Source organism: Cynocephalus volans, chromosome 13 (assembly GCF_027409185.1).
Source record: "Cynocephalus volans isolate mCynVol1 chromosome 13, mCynVol1.pri, whole genome shotgun sequence".
Taxonomy (NCBI): domain Eukaryota; kingdom Metazoa; phylum Chordata; class Mammalia; order Dermoptera; family Cynocephalidae; genus Cynocephalus; species Cynocephalus volans.
Window position 1 is genome coordinate 37,593,138 of NC_084472.1, and position 12,859 is coordinate 37,605,996.

General features: G+C 32.9%; 1 protein-coding gene across 2 annotated transcripts in view; it reads left to right on the top strand.

The window, feature by feature from the left end:
- Positions 1 to 12,859, top strand: part of PIK3C3 (phosphatidylinositol 3-kinase catalytic subunit type 3) — a 136,879-nt gene that overhangs the window by 21,607 nt on the left and 102,413 nt on the right. The gene's annotated exons all lie outside the window — the stretch shown is intronic.

Sequence of the window (12,859 nt, forward strand, 5' to 3'; positions counted from 1 at the left end):
TAGCATACTGCCCCGCAAATACTGAACTCTAATAAATGTTAGCTTGTTATTCCTTTACCTTATTTGCTTTCATTTGATTCTAACAAGTGTAGGATCAGGACTTGTAACCTACATTGTTTTTAAACTCATGAAAAGATGAAAGCTTAGAGAACGATTACATGTTTGGTAAATTGTAGAACCAGGACCTAAAGTCAGGTCTTTAAATTCTTTATGTAAATCTTCTAAAGTTTCAATGACATATGCTTAATATTAAAGGATTGGGAAGAATTTGTTTGCATGAAGAACATATTGTTTTTATCCAGAAGATTAAAATTGAAAATAGAAGAGGGAGATAGAATATGAAACAATGTATACAGTGTAGGTCCTCCAGAATGACATAAAAATGATGCTCAGTAAACAGTGACCTGCCCATAGTGAATAAGCACCTATTACACATTTGTGCCATGAATGAATTGGAGTTTGAATCATATTTATTGCTTTAATTGTTACCAATACATAAATTAAAAGCAATAAAAAAAACAGTTAAACAGTTAATCTTATGACCTATTTCATGTAGTCAGTATAACTTCAAAGTATAAAGGCTTTGGAGGAAAGGAAACATGACTGTGAAAAAGTTAAATATTGTTCAAACAGTATGATAGGAACCTCAGAGTAAAAACACATGTGAGAATCCCTTAGTAAGGACAGAAAACAAAAAGAACAGATGCTGATAAAACTGTGGAAACATTTTTAAGCCCTGGAGAGGAAGTTAGTGGCTGATACTTTCTTTGTGTGATCACGACAATGATATGGCTAGAAAGTCAAGAGGTGATGGTAATGAAATCCTATTCATTCAGCTCAAGCTTTTGTCAAATTATTGACTAGATCACAAGATGATTTTTTGGAAAGTTTAAGAAAAAAGGACACTTCTCCTCTAGGCTAATTATAACCACTGTGAAAGAACTGATTGGTGAAAAGGAAATAACAGGAACTTTGGAAAAAACTAAAGATGTCATATTATACTTGGGACTGCAGTTATAGTCAGAGAGTGGAATAATGGACCGAGTTGGAGATAAGTTAATTCTCACAAAGTTTGGAGAAAGATAAGACATTCCATTGATCTGAGAATCTAAAAAGTAAGACAGCCCAAAAGGGACAAGGATTTTTAAGGGGTGATTTGGCCTGGATATAAGGGACCGTAGGTAAAATTCTTTAAAATTTGGAAGGAAAAATCCCTAAGGATAACAGAATATTTTTAATATTTATTATATAATATATATATTTTTTATATTTTACATTTTGTTTTGAGTGTACTAAAAGCACATGGGAGAAGTTGTTCTACAGTGGACAACCTAATTGATGTAGTTGAGTTTTATCTTCTGTATCAAACAAAGTGCTTTTCAGCCTAGGGGAGTTAACCAAATAACTTGGTTAAATGGTAACTGAAGCTCAAGATTGGCTGAATCAAAGAGTGGTTGAGAAGTAGTAGTAAGAAGGCATTTGTTGACTGTGGATTTACTCAGTTTTCCTAGTCCTGGCAAGATAAATGCTGAAGTTGTAAAATTATGTATCTATGTATTTTAAATTTTTATTTGTATTATAGAGCAATTTAAACAAAAGCATACAGAAGTACGTAATAGACATCTATATATTCACTATCAAGATTGAACATATGTTAACATTTTGCCTTTTTTCACATCTTTCTTTAAAAAGATTTTAAAAATTACGGGTAAAGACTTCCTTCATTCATTTTGCAATTTGCTTTTTTGAAAACACTTAATGCTGTTTTTGATATTTATCTTTGTTAATGTATGTGGCTCAAATCATTTCATTACAACTGTTCCATATGAGCAAATCAGTTTATTTATTCTCCCAACAGCTTCAGCTTTTAACTATTATTAGCAAGTACATTGTTTAATAGAAACAATAGTAGACATCCTTTTTTTGTTCCTAACTTCAGTGAGAATGTTTCTTACGTTTAACCATTTGGTAAGATGTTTGCTATTCTCGGTATATATTTAGGCTTTTTTACTAAAATTTTACATGTTGAATGAGTGTTGAAACTTACCAAAAAATGTTTGTTATTCTTTTCCTCATATGATTTTTCTTTTTTAATTTAATGTGTAGAAAAGAGTTAAAATAGCAGGCCTGAGGCTGTTGTCTTTAGAAGGGCCTGCTTGCAAGGTTGGCCCTTAGCTAGTGTCTGATAACACTTAATTTGTTACTTCTGAGACATTTCCTAACTGGTATACCTGTTTCACTCTGCCTAAACTGTACAATGTAATTTATGGTAAGTACCTCCTTTCTTTCTGGGAATCTAGAATTTTGGTAGTTGTAAAGCAGAGAATGCCTGTGTGGCCAGCCCCTGATAAAAACCCTAAACTCTAAGTCTCAAATGGGCTTTCCTAGGCACATTTTTCTTACTAGAGAAATAAACATACTTGCGGGTGTCTCTTACCAGATGGGGAGGGGAGAGCATAGGAAGCCTTTGTATGGATTTCGCTAGATCCCACCTATGACTTTTTTCATTACTAAACCATCCAAATATACATTCTTTCTGTGTTGCTGTCATAAATCTTAGCTGTGATTACGATTTCCTCTGAGTCCTGAGAATCCTCATGGCGAATCACTGAACCTGTGGGTGATCTTAGGGGTCCCTAAAACACTTAGTAATGCAGTGGATTATGTTAATAGATATTTTGTGTGAAACTGTTCTTCCATTCTTGGAATAAATCCTGTATTTTTTTTTTTAATTGCTTAATTCAGTTTGCTAATTTTCCCCTGAAATTTTGCATCTATAAATGAGAATTGCCTACAATTTTTTCTTTATTTCACTTTCCTTCATTAGTTTTGATGTCATGGTCATCTTCACCTCAGCAGGTTTTGTAGTGCCAGCTGGCTCCCTTTTGAAAAGGAGGAAATTTTTCTCTACCCTGGTATTAAGGCATTCTATATAGCTATAGTGGTAAAAACTTCTTGTTCTTTCTTTGTGTTTTGATTCCTTGATTTATGTTTTATGTTTTCATTTATTGTTTTATTTTGAGATATTTATTTTATTTAAAATATTCTATTTTCTGAATTTCTGTTGGATGTATTCCTGCTGTTTGTTGTGACTACTGACTTCAGCTTTTATTGGGATGTAATTTTGGATTGTAAACTCATCTTTTGCAAGGCTTATCTTCCTAAATTTTTATACCTATTTTACTGTTACTTTGCATTTTTAGCTGTTTGTTTTGGGAGGATGTCACATTATTAAAACTGGTATCAACTCAATGTCATTTGCTTATCTGCTGTTGATGTTAGAGGAACCTAGAAAATGGGAAGAGATATATTGAAAGACTAAGATCAGCAAATGTTTTGGTTTTTAAAAATATGATTGAAGAAGTTATTTTTGTTATAAACCAGACATCCTTTGTTGTTACAAATCTTAGAATAGGTTATCAAATTGATAATCTGCATGGATTTTAAAATCTGTACCCATGTAATGGTATTTTGTAGTTATATTTTAGAGAAATGGGGAGCATGAGAGTATCCAGCGAGGTGTTTTGAAAAATGAAGGCGTTACTTTTTATTTTATGCTTTTAAAATTGATAGAACTATCAAAACTGGTAGAAGATTTAAATACTAATGAGATACATTATAACTGGGGAGAGAGACTGGGAGTCAAGACCCCTGAGTTATAGCTCTCACGTATAGTGGATTATTGAATAATCAGTTATTTATATATTTTTGGAGATTTTTCTTTGTTAAAGCATGGTCAGTTGGACCTTATTATCTCTGCTAATTATAGGAATCATAATAATGCCATTAGTATTTTTATATTTTTAGTTATTTTGAAAAGAAAAATTTACCTCAGAGACTCTTTAGCTTATATGTTATTGCAAGTTGATTAAGTGTACTTTTCTTAGATTCTGAGTATATTTCTGCCTTGAAGAAGTTGTGTGAAATAACAGTTATGAATAAATTGACATTTTGGTTAGAGCACAGTGCTGATACCACCAAAGTCAAGGGTTCAGATCCCCATACTGGCTAGCCACCAAAAATAAAATAAAATAAATGACCTGACATTCTGGATAAAATTAGTGTAATAGAACAAGTTACTCAGATAGACCTATTAATGATCTTTCCTTATTGTTATAGCTATGTAATTTAATGTTATCAGAATATAATACTAAATTTCCAAAATTACATTCAGTTGATTCTATATGTTAGAGCTTTTTTTGAGAAGTCGGAATTCTTTGTAAGAAGTATCTATACTTGGTTAAGTCTTCACTTAGTTGGACACTTCATGTAAAGAAAGTATTCTTTTTCTATAGTTCCATCATTTAATGATTTAGGTCTAGCTGGGATAGCTTGGTAATCCTCAGTTCTCTACTTTCCAATCAGTTCATTTATGAACTGCCATTAGTTATGATATGAACAGTATATGCAGTGCGGTGTTAGACTAGATATAGCAATTTAGAAAAGTAAATCTACCATTTATAACATGTAACCCACATCTAGGTAAATGTATGTGCAAAATACATTCAGTGTTTTATCTATATGTATGTATATTGCATTTGCATTTTATCCACAATATACAACAATTGAGACTTGACCTTATAAGAGTACAGTAAAAATGAGTTTATTTTCTCAGAAAAAATGTAAGAGCATCCCCTATTTATGTATCTGCAATAATGTACTTCAACCACAAGGAACAAAATGAACAAAACTTCTGTTTTTTAGATGTCTACATTTTATAGGAAAGAAAATGGTGATCAAAGAGTTCAAGGAGAAATTTGTTACTTTACACAGAATCCTGCCTATAAAATTTGGGTTGGGTAGAAGATTCTCATATTGTTTTATTTCCTTCCTCAGAGGTTTTGTAATTGATAATAATAAACAGCAGAATTATGATAATAAATGCTGAAATTAAGGCTATCCAGCTTGTTTAGTGGTACCATTGACATCACCAAATATACCTCTTAGCTGTAGGTTTGTAAATAATATGGACAGCTTTTATAAACATGATTTATTTGATTTGATTCTGTGTTGCTGTGCTTTTGTGTTATTAACAAAAGGGTTTGGGAATATCTTATAAATTCATTCCTAATGCTATATGGCAACATGTTTTTTATTAGTCACTTCGGTTTGCTAACTGTTGTCTTAAGACTGTCAAAATTTTTAGATTTGTCTTGAAACCAGTGGTAGCAAGTAGACTAAATGAGTTTTTGCCAGTGTAAGATTGAGCCCAGAAATGTTCTGTAAATCTATTGCCTGTCTTTACAGCTATAGTTTCTGCCAGAAAAAATAGAAAGTAACATGCTTTTGAGACTACATTTATCTCTGAGAAGTTTAACTAAATGAAACTTTTATGAGGCAAATACTACTCTTCCTGAATAATAAGATTTACATGTAAAGTTTGAAAGTAAAATTGGAAGAATTGTGACCAACACTTCATTAATCCGGAAGATAGAAGAAACTAGAAGAAACTCTTATGCTTGCTAAGAATTAAATACATAGGCATATGAAAACTCTAACACACACACACATGATTTCTTTAATCTCAGTAGTTCAAATGAATTCTTATATATAATTGCATTTTTTTAAGATGAATTATAGCATAACTTGTATTTGATTTCATACAGGTAGGACTCCTATAGTATTATGTTTTTTGAAGAATTACACTTTTTAGTAATAGAAATCTATGAGAGAGCATATATATTGAACCAATAATGATACTATGTTCTAGTATTTATTAATTTAGCTCAGTTCTAATCTAGGCCTAGAGAGGCATTGTTGAAAGAGTTAAATTAGGCCTTTGACTTGAGGGAGTTTAAAGGAACAGAATATGAGGAAGTTGAAGAAATGCAACCCTGTATTAATCATGCATGAAGAAACAGTTTTGTACATGGTAGCACCAGCCATTTTTATTGGCCAGTATGTCTGTAGTTGTTTCAAGAGAGAAATTTTGAACATTTACATAGGCTCTGCAAATTGGAAAGTTTTCTCTGGTGACAAAGCAGATTGATTTCGTTTGTTTGTTTAAGTGGCAGAGAAAACTGGGAAAAAGTTGTATCTTTGTCAATTTTTTTCCTTATATTCACTAGGAGAGCATATGTGTGTCTGACTCAAGCATCATATCTATTGTATAGCTTTTTTTTTTTTTTTTTTTGGAAAGTCCCTTTATGTTGTAACTCTCTCTTAAAGTTTCTTGACATGAGTAAGGTTTGATACCTAATTCATTTTTAAGTTTTTTTTATTAAACACGTATTGAAAAATATCATGTAGTTTACGTAGTTCTTCAGTTGGATCTAGTTAAAAAGCCCTTGGAAGAAATAATTTGAGAGAGAACGGTCATGCTAATTATACTTGTTTTTCATTTCAGATGGTCAAGTTAAGTTAATTAGGCAGGTCCTTATTCTTTGAGTTTTTATTATGAAGTAAAATCACTTTATTTAGCATCATCTTTATAAATGCTAATCTTTAGTGGTTTTCTCAAGAGAGATTAACCACAGTTACTTGTTTTTTAAATAACTGTAGCTTTTAAATAGCTTTTGTTATTTTTTATTACAAAGATGATATACATCTTCTACAGTGGTAGAATATTATTAAAGCACGAAGAAGACAATAAAAATCACCCCTAACACATCACCCAGAGATAACCATCATTAATAGTTTACTTTATATACTTTCAGTAAATATATACATATTTATGTGTTGTGTGGGAATGTTTGTGTATTTATTTTAAAATTGGGATTATAATGTGTGCATGTTTAATTGAATCCTGCTTTTACACTTACTTTATGATGTCTTAAAGTTGTTCCAGGTTATTAAATATACTTCTACAACATGGCTTGCAAAGGCTAGAGGGTTTTGCACAGTGTGAATGTGACATAATTTATTTCAGCAATTCTCTGGATGCTTATTCAAAATGTTTGCAATTCTGTGCTGTTATAAGTCATTATCCACTTTAAATTTTCTCTTGGTTTGAAATGAAAAAGTGAGGACTGTTCTTTTGAATTGTTCTTAGATAACATTTATTTGATCTATCTAGTATATCCAAGTGATCAGACATGATCATAAGGTGTGTGTGAGTACTTAAAATCAGGATCAAAGTTTAGGGAACATCCTTGAATTCTTTTATTTCATCAGTTATATTCTGTCTTATGTCTTTATCTTATTTTTATAACTAGATATTAAGCTTCTTAAACATTTATACCATCTCTTAATAAACAAATAAAACTTTCTTTTCATAGCATCTGTGAACTTGGGCCATGTATCTGGTATTGTTTAATAAATATATGTTTATTGATGTCTGTTGTAAAGAAGAAGTTGGTGTTTGAATGTGGAAGAAACCAGCCAGGGTAAATTTGTAAAGCAGAAAACATGTGTCTGTATGTCTTCCTGTTTCTTTCTCCCCATTTACCATCCCACAGATTCTTGGGCAGACCTGAAACAGATAAACATTGTTTTTTAGTCCTTTTCCCTCTTTCAGCTTCAGGCATAAAAATCTAGGTCATGATGAGCCTCAAGAGAGCTGATGCTCAGTGTTGCATCTTATATATGTATCTTCTCACCCTCTAATCTGATAAGAACTTGATTTATTTAATACATAGTTATTGAGGACTACCATCTTGGTTTCTCTAATGCCTGAGCACATCAAGTTTGCTGATGTGCTGACAAACAGACTTATTTTCTGTGCCTGCAAGGTTTCATCCTCCCTTTCAACCCCCATTGTTACTTTCATAACACTGTGCCAATTTGTGGTTACATCTTTAGGTACACCTTTATGGTAAGTACCATGTGAATGACTCACTTCTTCTCACCTTGAAGTTATATGAGGACAGGGAACATGCTGCTTTTGTTCACCATTTTATTCTTATCTCCAGGGCAGAGGACATGATGGAAGTTTGTTACTCACAACAGCAATCAAGTAACATATATTTATGTTGAAAGTTTATAAATACTAGGAAAAATTGACCAAGGACAGGACTCATTTTTCCTCCAGCTTCATTTTGAGTGTCACTCCCTTCCCCCCGACCCCGCCAACTCCTCAAAGCTCTTGGGTAGAATTCCAAAGTATGCAAACATTTGTTTTCCATCCTATCTGTCACTCTTCTACATAGAAGACCTTTCAATAAATATAAATATTTATTGAATGAATAAATGCTAGGTTCTGCCGACAAGCTCTAGCACTCAAGAAACTTATGGTCTAGTGAGGCAGATAAGAATAAGGAGCAGGGAACCATGATTTGTTGTGATCATCATGTTTCCGAGGATCCCTGTCTGCTTTGACATTCATTTTCCCTGCTGTGCTTAGTCTCTACAGTGTACAACACAGCAAGTTGACCTACTTTTATCTCTGTTCTTGGTACTTTTATTAAACACCTACTTATCTGAGACATCTTTCTCAGTCACATATTTCTTTCCTTCCATTAAATCTGATAATATATGATTAGTATTCTAAGAAGTTTCCTGGGCATGTTGTTATTTGGTTCTTGGGATTCTTTTTTTTTTTTTTGTTAGAACAACTCATCAAAATAAAATTCCTGTTTTTTTGTTGGACAACATTGTTTCACACATACATCAAACAGGCCAAATAAATAAATAAATAAATAAACAGCAACTTCATAGACAAAAAAAGGAAAAAAAGAAACCTTTTATCTTTGGCCTTTTTAACCATCTCATACAAATCAACTGCTTATAGTACAGCTAAGTACATATACAAAAAAAGTTACTGGAATGCTCCGAATAAGATTGTTTTGTTTTTGGGGGGTTTTTTTGGGGTTTTTTTTGCTTTTTTTATAAGGTTTTTTTTCTCCTTTGAGATTATAATGAACATGGTCAGTACCAAACCACAATGAGAATTTGCAAGGGGAGGGAAAAAAAACAAAACTTCCAAGGCCCTGCTTTTTTTCTTAAAAGTACTTTAGAAAGGAAAATTTGTTTGCATTTTTTATTTGCATTTTATATTTTTGTACATAATGTAGGGGTCAGCCATTTTTGATGATCTCGATGACCAAACCAGCCTTCGGAGAGTTCTCTGTCCTACTTCTGACTTTACTTGTGGTGTGACCGTGTTCATTATAATCTCAAAGGGGATTCTTTTATTTAAATATTTACAACCCCTTGCTGTTTAACTCCGAGAGGAGTTAAGGCTCAATAATTACACTATTATTTTTGTGACAGTGGGCTTCTCTTCCAAATCTTGTAAATTCTTAAAAAATCTGTGTCCCTTAAAATGAGAGAGTGAAGCTTTTACTGAATTCTTGACCTATCTTCTTCCTAGCGTGGGCACCCTGGTGAGGACTGGTTCTTCACAAGCAACTTGAGACAGATTGTACTACTTTTATCCTGCTGTTTAACAGAATGCAGATTTTCTCTTTGGAAAGATCTAAGTCACTGACATTTCAGACCCAAAATGAAATATAAATTCTTATGCCAGTAATAAAATAATAAGTCCATACTCTTATGTTTTAAAGTTTATTTTTGGTCTTCTGTAGAATTTCCCAGATTGAGGATAACTAGAAGCTGCTCTGGCCTGGTAAAAACCACCCAGCTCTATCTACAGTACCTGCAAGAGACTAAATGACATAGGTCATGGGCTAATTTGAATTGGTGCTTATAATTTGCATAGTGCCTTACAGTTTATAAAATTTTTAATAATTATTAAGTTTTTTTTTTTAATCTGATTGAACGCTAAAAGTAAAAGGCCTTATAATTTGAAGAACTGAAAGAGACTTTGGTGATTCGAGTGTAGTGAATTAGTTGAAGAGCTGAAGGTTATTTTTTTGAAGAGGAAGGCAGAGGCCCCATTTAACAATTGTGTTAACTAATTCTAGACTTCCCTTGCTGCCTAACGTTTAACCAAGAGCTGACTTTACCATCTCCCATCTCTATCCCCCTGTTCCTTTGCGATTGGACAATCAGTGTATTATGTGCTTGGACTCTCCAATAAATAAGTGCAGTGCTAGCTAATCTCCAAGAATGGCCCTCAATGAAACATGCCTCCTAATACTCATACGCTTCCACATTAGACCTACACTAGCCCTTTGACTCATTTTAACTGATACAATGCAGCAGAAGTGATGCAGTGTTTCAGGCAAGACAGCTTGATAATTTTTGCTTCTGCTCTTTTTGGGAACATTTAACTAGCATGTAGGAAGTCCAACTCCTCTGTTGGAGGGCCATGTTGATAAACCACTTGGAGAGGGAACAGCACTGACAGTGCATGGGAGAGAGAGAGGCCTGTCACCCTAGTATCCCAGCTAAACCTACTCTTTCCCACTAAGGTCTAAGGCATGTGGGTGAAGCCATCTTGGCTGTTCCATCTTCAGGCACCAAATGACTATAGTCTCATGAGGGATTGTAAGTGAGGCCAGTAGGAAAAATTATTCAGATGTTCCTCAAGAAGATGACTTCTCCAAAAATCATGAGAAATAATATAATGTTACTTTAAGCCACTAAGTTTTGGGGTGGTTTAGCATTTAGTAATGGATAAATTGGGCAAGGTAGGAGAAATTGTGAGTGTTAACTGTTCAGTTCTGCAGAAATTAAAAAATTAATTCAAACAGAAGTATCTAGAATTTCTGCTGTCAATTTCAAAGTCTGGTGCAGGAGACAAACATGTAGACAAATAGTAGTCATAGCATAAATTTTCCTTTGCATTCAACAGTATCTTTCCCTATCAGGGCATATATATTTTCCTCATTCTTTTTCATTATAGTATTTCATAGTGTGTGTGTATACATAGTTTATTTAACAGTTCACACTGTTGATGGACACTTGCATTTTTTATGTCTAATTCTTCCATATTGCAAATAATGGTGTGCAAATGTGAATGTATGTAGGATAATTTAAACTTGTTTTCACAGTGGCTCTACCAATTTTATTTATTTTTAATATATATATTTTTTTGAGCTTGGGTTTCTTCAGCATGGCTTTATCAATTTTAGTACTGCCATGGTGACCACACATTCTTTGGGAGCTCTTTATAAGATTGAGAAAGGTCATATTTGGTATTCAACTAAGAGCTGCTAGACATATGCGATATAGGAAGTAATGCATATTAGCAGCAAACATAACTTCTGGGGCTAGCTAGTAAAAAATGGCTTTAGAACATTTCTGTTTTGTCTGGATGGTTTAGTAAAGGAGAAAAAAAGCTCCACCACATTCTCCCACATCTAAACTTAAGTTCTATTGCCAATTTTTTCCTCATAGGAAATTATTGGGCGATCAACTATTGTATCATAAATATGAAACATATTCAATAAATGACAGCAATTAATTGAACTTAAACCTCTTAGTAATAGTTCCTCAATAGAAAGGGGATAGCAGATACTGGCGGAAGGATATGGGCTTTAGAATCATGTAGACCTGGGGTTTAAATCCTAGCTCTACCACTTTATGGTAATAGTTTATAATCATCTGCAAACTGGATTTGAAACTGTCTACTAAATTTTGTGGTTATAAAAAGTGTCAAAAATTTGACATGCTAATGTTATTTTTCTGTTCCGTCCTCTAGGAAGTATTTACAAATTTTTGTTACTGATTTTTATTGTTACTTTGTTCATACAAGCAAAAGATATAATGTGACCTTTCCTATTTTCATTTATTTTGAAAACCAGTTTGTAACATCTTGCAAAGTAAGTTGGAATATATGCCTTTAATGAGTATGCAAAATAATATACCTGTCACGTTTTGCATTCATATCTTATTTGAATTTTGTGGGTAGGAATAGAAGTTAATGTTTTCATTTTATCAATGCAGGTTCAAAAATGACAGAGTTTGAAAATAAGAGTGTTAGTATTGGAAGCCAGGTTTTCTGGCTCCTCTCTTTCCTTTAGGTCACATTGCCCGCTATTCTTTTGGTTCTTTTGTGACTCTTTCTTGGTCTCTTTCCATGTTGGTTGCATATTTGTCTAATGTTCCACCAGAGCCAACAAAATAATTTAGTCCCTGCTGTGTGTAATTATGCTGAGCACTTACTGATATATTTTTTTCCATTTTAATTTAGAGATTAACTCAGGTGAAAAGGAATTTATTATTTGGAAGAAAGCTAAGTTGATATTATTATTTTTATATTACAGTGAACCTCAAATTTTTTGTTTGAAGTCACTGTTTTCATTTCTGAAATAGTTGTGACAACATGGTTGTGATAAGAGTTGAGGAAGATAAAGAATAGTGTTGGTGAAGATTTTTAGTTCTGTGAGAAAGATAATGATTGGTGGCAGTGTTTGACATTCTTGTAGGAATATGTGGACAATAAAGAGGAAGACAGCTGATAAAGACAAGCTACTTACTATATGTAAGGCTTTGATATCTAATTTTGTTTTATGCTATGAATTTGTTTAGAAAGAAAGAGAGAGAGTTGGCTGGTTAGCTCAGTTGATTAGAGCACAGTGTTATAACACCAGGGTCAAGCGTTTGGATCCCCATACCAGCCAGACACCAAAAAGAAAAAAGAAAAAGTAAAAAGAGAGAGGGTTTTGATACATAAAGCTAATTTTTAAAATTACACTTCCTAATACCAAACCTAGTTCTAATTTGAGGACTGTGGGATTTATATTCTTTGTGGATTTGAAGACTTGATGTATTGTTCATTTATAAAACTAAAGGTAGATTGATCTGTAAGACCGCAGAGGACTCTACCTACTGCAGCCATAGAAAGTTAAATTTTTTATCATTATTTCCTAAAATTAATACATACTTGCATATGTGTGTGCTTAAACGTTAGAGTATTAATCTGTAGGTCCTAGAGAAAATGCCTTGGTGTCTTTAACTTTCTTTTTTAATGTTAGTTAATTGAAATATGAGAAGAAAAGAAAAAAAGTGGTTTATTTACCATTTGAGGAACTATTCTAATTCCCTCCCTATGCAATAGTCAAAATACAAGAAA